Source organism: Pogoniulus pusillus, unplaced genomic scaffold (genome assembly GCF_015220805.1).
Source record: "Pogoniulus pusillus isolate bPogPus1 unplaced genomic scaffold, bPogPus1.pri scaffold_101_arrow_ctg1, whole genome shotgun sequence".
Taxonomy (NCBI): domain Eukaryota; kingdom Metazoa; phylum Chordata; class Aves; order Piciformes; family Lybiidae; genus Pogoniulus; species Pogoniulus pusillus.
In genome coordinates this window covers 127,637-141,282 of record NW_026974540.1, presented here as the reverse complement: position 1 = coordinate 141,282, position 13,646 = coordinate 127,637, and positions in this window count along the sequence as shown.

Sequence of the window (13,646 nt, the reverse complement as noted above, 5' to 3'; positions counted from 1 at the left end):
AGCCCTGAGCTGCACTTTCCTAGCCCTGAGCTGCACTTTCCTAGCCCTGAGCTGGACTTTCCTAGCCCTGAGCTCACTTTCCTAGCCCTGAGCTGCACTTTCCTAGCCCTGAGCTGCACTTTCCTAGCCCTGAGCTCACTTTCCTAGCCCTGAGCTCACTTTCCTAGCCCTGAGCTGCACTTTCCTAGCCCTGAGCTCACTTTCCTAGCCCTGAGCTGCACTTTCCTAGCCCTGAGCTCACTTTCCTAGCCCTGAGCTCACTTTCCTAGCCCTGAGCTCACTTTCCTAGCCCTGAGCTCACTTTCCTAGCCCTGAGCTCACTTTCCTAGCCCTGAGCTGCACTTTCCTAGCCCTGAGCTGCACTTTCATAGCCCTGAGCTCACTTTCCTAGCCCTGAGCTCACTTTCCTAGCCCTGAGCTGCACTTTCCTAGCCCTGAGCTGCACTTTCCTAGCCCTGAGCTGCACTTTCCTAGCCCTGAGCTCACTTTCATAGCCCTGAGCTCACTTTCCTAGCCCTGAGCTGCACTTTCCTAGCCCTGAGCTCACTTTCCTAGCCCTGAGCTGCACTTTCCTAGCCCTGAGCTGCACTTTCATATCCCTGAGCTGCACTTTCATAGCCCTGAGCTCACTTTCATAGCCCTGAGCTCACTTTCCTAGCCCTGAGCTGCACTTTCCTAGCCCTGAGCTCACTTTCCTAGCCCTGAGCTGCACTTTCAAAGCCCTGAGCTGCACTTTCCTAGCCCTGAGCTGCACTTTCCTAGCCCTGAGCTCACTTTCCTAGCCCTGAGCTGCACTTTCCTAGCCCTGAGCTGCACTTTCATAGCCCTGAGCTGCACTTTCCTAGCCCTGAGCTGCACTTTCCTAGCCCTGAGCTGCACTTTCCTAGCCCTGAGCTCACTTTCCTAGCCCTGAGCTGCACTTTCCTAGCCCTGAGCTGCACTTTCCTAGCCCTGAGCTGCACTTTCATAGCCCTGAGCTCACTTTCATAGCCCTGAGCTCACTTTCCTAGCCCTGAGCTGCACTTTCCTAGCCCTGAGCTCACTTTCATAGCCCTGAGCTGCACTTTCATAGCCCTGAGCTGCACTTTCCTAGCCCTGAGCTCACTTTCCTAGCCCTGAGCTCACTTTCCTAGCCCTGAGCTGCACTTTCCTAGCCCTGAGCTCACTTTCCTAGCCCTGAGCTGCACTTTCATAGCCCTGAGCTGCACTTTCATAGCCCTGAGCTGCACTTTCCTAGCCCTGAGCTCACTTTCATAGCCCTGAGCTGCACTTTCCTAGCCCTGAGCTCACTTTCCTAGCCCTGAGCTGCACTTTCCTAGCCCTGAGCTCACTTTCCTAGCCCTGAGCTGCACTTTCCTAGCCCTGAGCTGCACTTTCCTAGCCCTGAGCTCACTTTCATAGCCCTGAGCTGCACTTTCCTAGCCCTGAGCTGCACTTTCATAGCCCTGAGCTGTACTTTCCTAGCCCTGAGCTGCACTTTCCTAGCCCTGAGCTGCACTTTCCTAGCCCTGAGCTCACTTTCATAGCCCTGAGCTGCACTTTCATAGCCCTGAGCTGCACTTTCATAGCCCTGAGCTCACTTTCGTAGCCCTGAGCTGCACTTTCATAGCCCTGAGCTCACTTTCCTAGCCCTGAGCTGCACTTTCCTAGCCCTGAGCTCACTTTCCTAGCCCTGAGCTGCACTTTCCTAGCCCTGAGCTCACTTTCCTAGCCCTGAGCTCACTTTCCTAGCCCTGAGCTGCACTTTCCTAGCCCTGAGCTCACTTTCCTAGCCCTGAGCTCACTTTCCTAGCCCTGAGCTGCACTTTCCTAGCCCTGAGCTCACTTTCATAGCCCTGAGCTGCACTTTCCTAGCCCTGAGCTCACTTTCAGAGCCCTGAGCTGCACTTTCAGAGCCCTCCTCCCTCACCCCCCTCTAGCTCCCTCAGCCTCCCTCACACCTACAGCGAGGTTTAGGGTGGGAATAGGCTTTCAGTGCCCTCAGCTCCAACCCTTGCCCAGCCCTGCCGGAGCCTGCACCCCTGGCTGGCAGCAGATCCCTGCCCGATCCTGCACCCCTGCTTGGCAGCAGATCCCTTCCTGATCCTGCACCATTAGGCAGCAGATTCCTTCAAGACTCCCCCCTTGGGTGGCAGCATTTCCCTTCCTGATCCTGCAAGTGTGGCTGGCAGCAGATCCCTTCCTTATCCTGCATCATTATGCAGCAGATTCCTTCAAGACTCCCCCCTTGGGTGGCAGCAGATCCCTTCCTGATCCTGCATGCTTAGACAGCAGATCCCTTCCTGATCCTGCATGCTTAGACAGCAGATCCCTTCCTGATTCTTCACCCTTGGACAGCAGATCCCTTCCTGATCCTGCATTCTTAGACAGCAGATCCCTTCCTGATTCTGCACCCTTAGACAGCAGATCCCTGCCTGATCCTGCACCCCTGCCTGGCAGCAGATCCCTGCCTGATCCTGCACCCCTGGATTGCAGCAGATCCTTTCCTGATCCTGCAACCATGGCTGGCAGCAGATCTCTTCCTGATCCTGCACACTTGACTGGCAGCAGATCCCTTCCTGATCCTGCAACCGTGGCTGGCAGCAGATCCCTTCAAGACTCTGCACCCTTTGGTTGCAGCAGATCCCTTCCTGATCCTGCACCATTATGCAGCAGATTCCTTCAAGACTCTGCCCTTGGGTGGCAGCAGATCCCTTCCTGATCCTGCATGCTTAGACAGCAGATCCCTTCCTGATCCTGCATGCTTAGACAGCAGATCCCTTCCTGATCCTGCATGCTTAGACAGCAGATCCCTTCCTGATCCTGCACACTTGACTGGCAGCAGATCCCTTCCTGATCCTGCATGCTTAGACAGCAGATCTCTTCCTGATCCTGCACTCCTGCCTGGCAGCAGATCCCTTCCTGATCCTGCACCATTATGCAGCAGATTCCTTCAAGACTCTACCCTTGGGTGGCAGCAGATCCCTTCCTGATCCTGCACCCTTGTACAGCAGATCTCTTCCTGATCCTGCACCCCTGCCTGGCAGCAGATCCCTTCCTGATCCTGCACCATTAGGCATCAGATCCCTTCAAGACTCTGCCCTTGGGTGGCAGCAGATCCCTTCCTGATCCTGCATGCTTAGACAGCAGATCCCTTCCTGATCCTGCATGCTTAGACAGCAGATCCCTTCCTGATCCTGCACCCCTGCCTGGCAGCAGATCCCTTCCTGATCCTGCACCCCTGCCTGGCAGCAGATCCCTTCCTGATCCTGCACCCCTGCCTGGCAGCAGATCCCTTCCTGATCCTGCACCCCTGCCTGGCAGCAGATCCCTTCCTGATCCTGCACCCTTGGACAGCAGATCCCTGCCTGATCCTGCACCCCTGCCTGGCAGCAGATCCCTTCCTGATCCTGCACCCTTAGACAGCAGATCCCTTCCTGATCCTGCACCATTATGCAGCAGATCCCTTCCTGATCCTGCACCCCTGCCTGGCAGCAGATCCCTTCCTGATCCTGCACCCTTGGACAGCAGATCCCTTCCTGATCCTGCACCCCTGCCTGGCAGCAGATCCCTTCCTGACCCTGCCGAGCGCTGCTCCTCGTGGCTGGCTCTTGCTGCAGGGCAGCACAAAACCCATCCCCAAGGCCCCTCAGGTTGGTGGCTTTGCTCTGCCGCCCGTGGCAGCAGCGCTCCAAACCCAGCCCCGGGCCCCCAAAGCACAGCTGGGGGCAAAGCCCTCTGCGGGGCGCAGGGCTCCGGAGCCACCCCCAGGCGGTGCCGTGGGAGCTGCGGCGGCAGGGGACGGAGAGCAAACCCCCCCGGGCAGGGCAGTGCTGAGCCGCAGCCAGGGACACCGACCCGAGCCCAGCATGCAGCCGCAGCGGCACAGAGCCAGGCAGGGCTGGAAGGCAGCACAAGGATCAGCCAGTTCCAACCCCCCTGCCATGCCCAGGGACACCCTACCCTAGAGCAGGCTGCACACAGCCTCAGCCAGCCTGGCCTCAAACACCTCCAGCCATGGGGCCTCAACCCCCTCCCTGGGCAACCCATTCCAGCCTCTCACCACTCTCATCACCAACAACTTCCTCCTCACCTCCAGCCTCACTCTCCCCACCTCCAGCTCTGCTCCATCCCCCCCACTCCTGCCACTCCCTCACACCCTCAAAAGTCCCTCCCCAGCTTTTCTGGAGCCCTCTTCAGGTCCTGGCAGGCCACAAGAAGGTCACCTGGGAGCCTCCTCTGCTCCAGCCTGCACAGCCCCAACTCTTTCAGGCTGTGCTCACAGCAGAGCTGCTGCAGCCTCTCAGCATCCTCCTGGCCCTGCTCTGGACCCCTGCCAGCATCTCCACAGCCCTCTTGTCCCAGGGGCTCCAGAGCTGGATGCAGGACTCCAGGTGGGGTCTCAGCAGAGCAGAGCAGAGCAGAGGGGCAGAATCCCCTCCCTGGCCCTGCTGGCCACACTGCTGCTGCTGCAGCCCAGGCTCTGCTTGGCTCTCTGGGCTGCAAGTGCACACTGCTGGCTCCTGCTGAGCTTCTCCTCCCCCAGCACCCCCAAGTGCCTCTCCTCAGGGCTGCTCTGCAGCCTGGCCCTGCCCAGCCTGGATTAGTGCTTGGCATTGCCTCCAGCCAGCTGCAGGACCTTGCCCTTGCTCTTGTTGCACCTCCTGAGCTTGGCTTGTGCCCACCTCTGCAGCCTGTGCAGCTCCCTCTGGATGGATCCTGCCCTCCAGCCTGGCTGAGCACCACACAGCTTGGTGTGGGCAGCAAACCTGCTGAGGCTGCACTCACTGCCTCTGCCCATGGCACCCACAGGGATGCTGATCAAGCAAGTCCCCCCAAGACAGAGCCAGGGCAGGATGGGGGGTGCAGAAGCAGGCTGTCTGTGGCAGCAGAGGGGAAGCCCAGGCTGGGCTGCCTGATCCTCTGCCTCCACCTGGGCTGCTGCTCCAGAGGAAGGCAGGCAGCAGGGCGAGCATCAGAGTGGCAGGAGGAAGTCAGCTGAGATGCAAGTTGCAGCTGGCAGAAGGAGCCCCACAGCTTCTCCTCCCCGAGCTGGAGAAGCACAGATGGGATTCCCTCACCGTTTTGTTGCTGGAAGCCCTCCCCGGGGACCTTTGATCCTGCCGTGGAGCTGCCTAACAAAGCCCTGGCTCCTGCCTCGGCGGTTTCAATGTCCCACCATAAAGCAGGCAGCCAAAGGAGAGCTCGGGGGGGAAAACAGAAGGGCTCAGAGAGCGAAGCAGAAGGAGATATTGATGCAGCCACCATTATCTTGGGCTCTGGAGTAGATGTTTTCCCCTAAGTTCTGTGCTGGGAAGGACGAGGCAGTGGCAGGCAAGGAGAAATGAAGGTAAGGAGTGGAGTCTGGAGACGTCAGTAGGGCACAACCTCACTGAAAGCAAACCCTCCTGACCCTGCTTGTGAAGCCACCACTGCTTTGGCATCCATATGGTCCTGGAGAAGAGGGGGGAGGAGGAGGAGGAGGAGGAGGAGGAGGGGAGTGGGGTGAGGACAAAATAGACCAAGAAGGGCTGGATGCAAAATGAGTCCACAGACGACAGAGAGGCAGCGACTGCTCGAAGGAGAAGGGGATGAGCTCAGCTAAGGTCACTTCCATTCTGAGTGGTGCTCAGGCAGGTTGCCCCCCACTCCTCCTCTGAGGCAGGTGGCACAGGGGGCAGCTGCAGTGCCTGTGGAATGGATGCAGTGAGAGGCCACTGAGCCACTGACAGCAAGTGACTGCCACGGGCACCCAAGCGCTGCCAGGCTTGGATGTGCCCTCCCCTCCCCCCACACACACTGCTAACTGGGGTCCGCTGGGACTCACAGGCACCAAAGAGGGCAGAGAAAGCAGTCAGAACAAAAACCCAACCACAGCAACCCAGGAATCAACCTTTGAGACACCAATGAGGGCAGAGAAAGCAGTCAGCATAAAACCCCAACCACAGCAACCCAAAGCATCGACCTTTGAGACACCAAAGGCACCAAAGAGGACAGAGAAACCAAAACCCCAACCACAGCAACCCAAAGGATCAACCTTTGAGACATAAAAGGCACCAAAGAGGGCAGAGAAAGAAGCCAGAATAAAACCCCAACCACAGCAACCCAAAGCATCAACCTTTGAGACACCAAAGAGGGCAGAGACATCAGTCAGCATAAAACCCCAACCACAGCAACCCAAAGCATCGACCTCTGAGACACCAAAGTCGCCAAAGAGGGCAGAGAAACCAAAACCCCAACCACAGCTACCCAAAGGATCAACCTTTGAGACAACAAAGGCACCAAAGAGGGCAGAGGAACCAGCCAGGAAGGAAACAAACCCAGCACCACACACACACAAACCCCCAAACCACAACCACCCAAAGCACCAACCCTTGAGCCTGAGTTGGACTCCCACCTACAGACGCCAAACCCCCCAAGCATGCTGTGGCTGCTCCCATGCCTCCCCCACCCCCACCCAGGAGACACCGCAGGGATGACAACCCTCGGGCACTGCATCGCCTGCCTGGATCAGGACAAGCGCTGCCCAGGGCTCTCCCCCCACAACGGCAAGCACAGTCCCGCACAACGTTTGTGTCCGTCTGAGCCGGGGAAAGCCCAGTGCTGCGCTCCTCTGTTTGGCTTTTTTGCCTCCTCCTCCTCCTCCCCTCCGATAAAGCCACTCTGCCCCTGGCAGAGCGTGGCACAAAGCCGGGCGCAGGGCTCGGAGCCGGCGCCGCTCGCCCTTGGGTGCCGAAGTTTTGGACGCAGCCCTGCACGCCCACGGCGGCTTCGGGCGTGGGGCAGGAGGGCAGGTGAGGAGCTGAGCTCATTGTGCAGCGTCCCCAGGAGCCCTTTGTTAGCAGCACTCGCTGCCTGCCCGGTCCGGGGACCATGCCAGGCGCAGCACGCTGCCCGTACCGCCTGCCTGCCCACGGCGTGGAGTGGCAACGCCACAGGGAGGGAGGAGAGGCCCAGAAGGGGCAGGGTGGGTTTTATTCCGCCGGTTTGGGGGAGTCGGGATGGTGACAAGGGGCGCCTGGGAGAGCACACAACTCACGGCAGCCCCCCGGGGGCCAGGAAGCTGGGAAAACTTTGCCCATTTAAGAGGTGGCGAAGCGCAGCGCCGGGACCTAGGTGCCAGGCGCAGGATGCCGCCCCGGAGATGGAGATCCCCCCGCACCGTGGCTGGAGCGTGGAACCACACGGGCAGCTAGCAGGCGAGCCTGTGCCTTCTCTGCACCCCCAAACGACGCCGATGCCGCGGGAGCGGCGGGGCTCGGCAGCAGGTTTGCCCCCTGGCACTGCACTCGGCTTCCCTCCTTCGGGCTCCATCCCTTCCTCCGGCAGCAGGAGCAGCCTCGCCAGTCAGCCGCCTCTCGGGGCGGAGGGTCACTGCCGTGCCTCCCAAGCCCTCCGGCTGGCGAGGCAGCAGAGTCACCTCTCCGTTATCCCGCTCCCGCCGCCTGGCTCCCACCTTCCAGGCAAGAGGACAATGCTGGGGACAGGCATCCGCGCAAGGAGGGGGGGGACACGGCGGCACGCAGGGCTGAAATAAACCTCCCCCCGCTTGGGCAGAGAAGTATCTCCCGGCTTACTCGTTGACCTCCTACCCCCACCGCCCCTCTGCAACCCACCCCCACCCCAAAAACAAGGACAGTCCAAAACACGGCGGGGTGGGGGGAAGGAAGCACCACCCCACGGCCCCCCATCCCCACCCCTCGCCCCGCGGGATGACGAGCCGAGCTCAGCCAGAAGAAAACCGAGGAGCTGGAGAGGCCAAGAGCTCCTTGGCTCTGCCTGCAGCGCTCCGTTCCCCCACCGCCAGACCCTGCCTCGGTGCCTGCCGTGCGGGGAGTTGGTCCCCATTGTTCCTCCGGCGCCGCCGCCGGAGCCGGGCGCAGACCCCCGCGCACCAGCGGCTCCTCGGCTGCCTTGTGGCGGCTCGGTTCGTGTTTTCTTTCCTCTCTCCAGACCTCCCCCCCCCCCCATTTCCCAAGGTTTCTCCTGGGTTTGTTTGTGTGTGTGTGTGTGTCCTCTCGGGGGGAAATTAGATGGAGAGCGACGCTGCCTTGCAGGCGTCTGCCTCACACCCTCAGCCTCCTGCAAAGGCGAAGCTGCACTTTCCTTAGTTCCTGGCACACTTCTGCTGGCCTCACGCTGCCCATTCGCCTCCCCCTGTCTATTTATTTCCTAATGTTTGTTATTTCCTCAACGATTTGATTTTTTTTTCTGGGGGGGAGGAGGGAAGGGAGGGGAGGGGGGAGGGGGGGGGTCGTTGATGTTGCCGTTTGTGTCTTTTATTTCACCAGAGACCAGGAGTAGCACCCAGCCCCTTTTGCCTGCCTCCCCACACGAGCAGCCCCACAGGGCATCGCCTTGCCTCTCGCCCTCCCCGCTCTGCCCCCTTCTCCTACCCTTCCCCTCCACACCCCCACCCCCCACCACCCTCCTCCTCCTCCTCCTCCTCCTCCACACGCAACCGGAGCTTTGCCATTTTTAATTAGGGAAATGTGCCTGCCGAGTGCGGAGAGCGAGGCGCAGCCCCGGAGAGCTGCCGCCGCTGCCGCCGCCGCCGGCGGAGGAGAGAGTTGGAAGATGCTTTGCAGATAACTGCGCTCTCCGCCGCGCTACCTCGCCCCGCGCCGCTTTTATTCCTCCTGCCCAGGCAGAGGCAGCCCTTTCCCTCTGTTTTCCGAGCACATCACCTGCCACACGCACACACACACACACAAAAACGCTCCAGGCGAACGCATCCGACTGCGAGCGGAGCCAGGTGCGGAGGAGAGCGGAGGCTAACCCCCGCCGCCGCCGCCGCGGCTCGCAAGCTTTCACGCCGTCTCCTGCCACATTTCTCCCCTCTTTTCCATGCCTCTTCCTCCTTCCTAGCTCTGCCCTCTCCCCGCAAGGCGTTTCTAACCCCGGGTTCCCTCCTTTCCCATCCGTGGGAACGGAGCCTCGCAACACACACACAAAAAAAGAGACCTCAACGGCGGCGAGCAAACGGAGACGACAAATCCACCCCCAGGGCTACCACCACCCACCCCCACCCCGGAATGACCCCCTTCCCGCAAAAACCCCTGCTTGCGGAGGGCGAGAAAAGTCCGTTCGCACCGCAGGAACCAGCGCATCGCTTTGGGATGCAGCGAGGGTACACATAAACCGCACACGCACAGCGCACAGCACACAGCACACAGCACACAGCCCACAGCACACAGCGCACAGCACACAGCACACAGCACACAGCACACAGCACACAGCACACAGCACACAGCACACAGCACACCACCAGCCCGAGCGGGGGGAGAATAAAAGCAGAGCCTGACTTACCCGAGACCCGGGGGTGGAGGCTCGGCAGGGTAAATCCGGAGAGGATTAAAATCAGCTTTGGTACCCAAGCACATCCGAGAGTATGCTCCATATTTCAACAAGACACCAACAGATTCCGGTCCTGAGCACCAGCAGCGAGCACCAGCCCCTTTCTCTGCCTCCTCCTCGTCGTCGTCGTCGTCCTCCTTCTCCTCCTCCTCCTTCTCCTCCTCCTCCTCCTCCTCCTCCTTCTCCACACCAGGGGCTGGTAGGGTTTGTAGTTTAATTCTTGCTCTTTTCCTTTGTTGTTATTATTATTATTATTATTATTTCCTTCGGGATCAGCAAAACCAAAAAAAAAGGTGGAGAGGGGGAAAGAAAAAGTTGCATTCAGTCCAGGAGGCTCCCAGATTGTAGGCAACTAACTCGAGGAGAGGAGGAAAGGTGGGGAAGGGTCCTCCCACTGCCGGAAAAGCATACGGAGGGGATAAATCCTGCCCTAGACAACGGCACACACAAAAAAAGCCCACCCCAACCAGGCTGTCAGCAATCAGCGGCGTCCGTCGGGCATCAGACGAGTCTCGGCGGATCCATCTCGGTGCGAAGTAGAAGCACTCCCCCTCCACCACCGCCTCCACCACCTCCACCGGGGCAGAACCGAGGCGAAACCGTAAGCCGAGAGCGCCCAACAGCCCCGAAACAATACGAAGCGGAGGCGGCGCAGCCCGGGGGGGAGCGCAGCTTTGCCTTCCTCCTGCGCGGGCAGCGCCGCAAGCAGCCGCCTGCGGCAGGGCGGGATGCGGCTCCTCCGCTCCTTACGGGCGATGCTGCTGCCGCTGCCGCTGATGCTGCTGCCGCTGCCGCTGCTGCCGCCGCTGCTGCCGCCGCTGCCGCCCGCAAGCCTGCGAGCCCGGACCTGCGGCCATGGGGGCGGGGGCCGCGGAGGTGCCTGGAGGGGGAGGAGGAGGAGGAGAGAAGGAGGAGGAGGAGGAGGAGGAGAGAAGGAGGAGGAGGAGGAGGAGAAGAAGAGGAGGAGGAGGGAAGGAGGAGGAGGAGCAGGCCGGGCCGGGCCGGGCGGCAGCGGGAGGGGACGGCCCCCGTGGGCCGCGCTCGGCAGCGGCCGCCGCAGCGCCCCGGCGGGGAGCGGCGCTGCCCTCTGGGGGCCGCTCGGGGAACGGCCGCCCCCGCCCCGCCGCAGCCCCGGCCCCGGCCCCGGTCCCTGCCGGTGCTCCCTTCGGGTACGCACCCTGCGCCCCCTCCCCCTGCACCCCGGGGAAAAGAGGGAGCCGGCCCGGGGCGGGGGGGGGGCTGCGGTCCGCACCCTGGGCCCCGGCGCTCCGTGCCGAGCAGCCGCAGCCCTGCTGCTTCTGCTGGGCTCCCCCCGGCTTCCAACCGCCCGCAGCACCCTGCCCCGCGCCTCCTCTCTCCCCGGGGATGAAGCGCATCCAGACCAACCCCCCTGCGCTCAGCAGGGACAGCTGCACCCATGCAGGCTGTGAGCAGCCCCAACCTGCCTCCCGGAGCATCCTCTAAGGGCAGTGGGTCCCAGGTCACTGTCAGCACAGAATCAGAGGTTGGGTTGGGTGGAACAGGACCTCTGAAGGGCTTTTAGCCCAACCCCTGCACTCAGCAGGGACATCTGCACCCAGGGCAGGCTGCTCACAGCCCCAAACAACCTCCCCTGCAGTGCTGCCAGCCATGGGGCAGCTCCCAGCTCTCTGGGCAGCCTGGCACAGGCTCTCCCCACCCTCACTCAAACATTTCTCCCTTCTCTCCACTCTCAGCCTCCCTCTCTCACTCCAAACCCTCACCCCTTGGCCTGGCACAACAGCTTCTGAGTAAAGGTCTTGTCCTCAGCTTTCTCCTGGGCCCCTCCAAGTCCTGAGGGCTCCCTATGTTCTCAGCACAAAAAGGACCTGGAGCTGCTGGACAGGGTCCAAAGGAGGCTACAAAGGTGCCCAGAGGGCTGGAGAAGCTCTGCTGTGGGGCCAGGCAGGGAAATTTGGGGCTGTTGAGGCTGGAGAAGAGAAGGCTGCAGGGAGAACTTAGAGCAGGCTTGCAGGAGCTGAAGGGGCTGCAGGGGAGCTGGGGAGGGACTTGTGACAAGGGCTGGGAGTGGCAGGATGAGGGACAAAGGATCTGAGCTGGGAGAGGGGAGATGAGGAAGGGATTCTATAGAGGGAGGGTGGTGAGGGACAGGCACAGGTTGAGGGTGCTGAGACCCTGGCACAGGTGTCCCAGGGAGGTGTTCAAATCCAGGCTGGATGAATCCTTCAGATGAAGTGAGGACTGGGTGGGAGGTTGCTTAGAGTCACAGAATCAGGCAGGGCTGGAAGGCAGCACAAGGAGCAGCCAGTGCCAGCCCCCTGCCATGCCCAGGGACACCCTACCCTAGAGCAGGCTGCACACAGCCTCAGCCAGCCTGGCCTCAAACACCTCCAGCCATGGGGCCTCAACCACCTCCCTGGGCAACCCATTCCAGCCTCTCACCACTCTCATCACCAACAACTTCCTCCTCACCTCCAGCCTCACTCTCCCCACCTCCAGCTTTGCTCCATCCCCCCCACTCCTGCCACTCCCTCACACCCTCAAAAGTCCCTCCCCAGCTTTTCTGTAGCCCCCTTCAGATCCTGGCAGGCCACAAGAAGGTCCCCTGGGAGCCTCCTCTGCTGCAGCCTGCACAGCCCCAACTCTTTCAGGCTGTGCTCACAGCAGAGCTGCTGCAGCCTCTCAGCACCCTCCTGGCCCTGCTCTGGACCCCTTCCACCACACCAGTGCCTCACCCACCCTCATTCCTCCTAATGCCTCATCTCAACCCAGCTTCTTCTGGCATGGGCTGCCCAGGGAGGTGATGGAGTCCCCATCCTTGCAGGTGTTGCAGCCAAGCCTGGCTGGGGCACTGAGTGCCATGGTCTGGTTGGTTGGGCAGGGCTGGGTGCTAGGCTGGGCTGGGTGAGCCTGGCTGGGGCACTGAGTGCCATGGTCTGGGTGTCTGGGCAGGGATGGGTGCTGGGTTGGTCTGGGTGAGCCTGGAGCTCTCTGCCAACCTGCTTGATGCTGTGATCCTGTGATTCTTCCAGTCTGAAGACTTCTCCTCCTGTCACTCCATGACTTTTGCCAGCAGTCCCTCTCCAATTGCCCTGCTGCAAGGCTCTCTGGGGTCTGCCTTGCTGAGCTCCTCACTAACCAAGCCTTCTCCCTGTCTCAAACTCCACACTGGTGGTGGAGGGTAGGAGGGCAGAATCCACACCCCCCAGCTCCCAGCCAGCAGTGTGATTCCCATGTGAGGCAGGACTCCATTCCTTCAGCTCCTCTGCCTGACAGCCCCTATTGGAGCAGGGGAGGCTCCCAGGTGACCTTCTTGTGGCCTTGCAGCATCTGAAGGGGGCTACAAGAAAGCTGGGGAGGGACTTTTGAGGGTGTGAGGGAGTGGCAGGTGTGGGGGGGATGGAGCAAAGCTGGAGGTGGGGAGAGTGAGGCTGGAGGTGAGGAGGAAGTTGTTGGTGATGAGAGTGGTGAGAGGCTGGAATGGGTTGCCCAGGGAGGTGGTTGAGGCCCCATGGCTGGAGGTGTTTGAGGCCAGGCTGGCTGAGGCTGTGTGCAGCCTGCTCTAGGGTAGGGTGTCCCTGGGCATGGCAGGGGGTTGGCACTGGCTGCTCCTTGTGCTGCCTTCCAGCCCTGCCTGGTTCTGTGATTCTATGATTCTTTGTGCTGAAACTCAGGGCAGCCTCAACTCCCTCAGCCTCTCCCCACAGCAGAGCATCTCCAGCTCTCTGCTCACCCTCCTGGCCCTTCTCTGGACCCTTTCCAGCACCTCCACATGCCTCTCACCCCAGGGGCTGCAGAGCTGGAGGCAGCACTGCCGGCAGAGGTCCCAGCAGCGTGCAGCAGGGCGGGAGGATCCCTCCCCTCCACCATCCGCTCAGGCAGAGAAAGAGCTGCGACGGTAGCAGTGATGCCACCACCTACCTCCTCCTCCTTCTCCCTGGGCGTGAATTTGGGATGAGCCGAGCATCAAACAGCTCCAACACTTACATAAAGCACACCTCAGGGCTTGGGGAAAGGCAAGGGAAAAAAAACCCAACCCAACCACCCAACAACATCCACCCAAAACCAACCACCAAAAACCTGGGGCTCAGGACCCCAGGCAGGCATCTGCGGCTCAGATGTTTTCCTCCTTCTGGGATCCTGACTTCCAGATACGACTTTTATGCAAGAATGATTTGAGGTAATCAGCAAACCAAAGTCCTACTGCCTGCCTGCCTGCCTGCCTGCCTGCCGTGGCTGAGGCTTAATCAGAGCATGCCCTGCCTCGGGTCAAACCCTGGGCTCCCGCAGCAGCCACGCAAGGACCTCCCCTCCAGGGAGGAACAATAAAC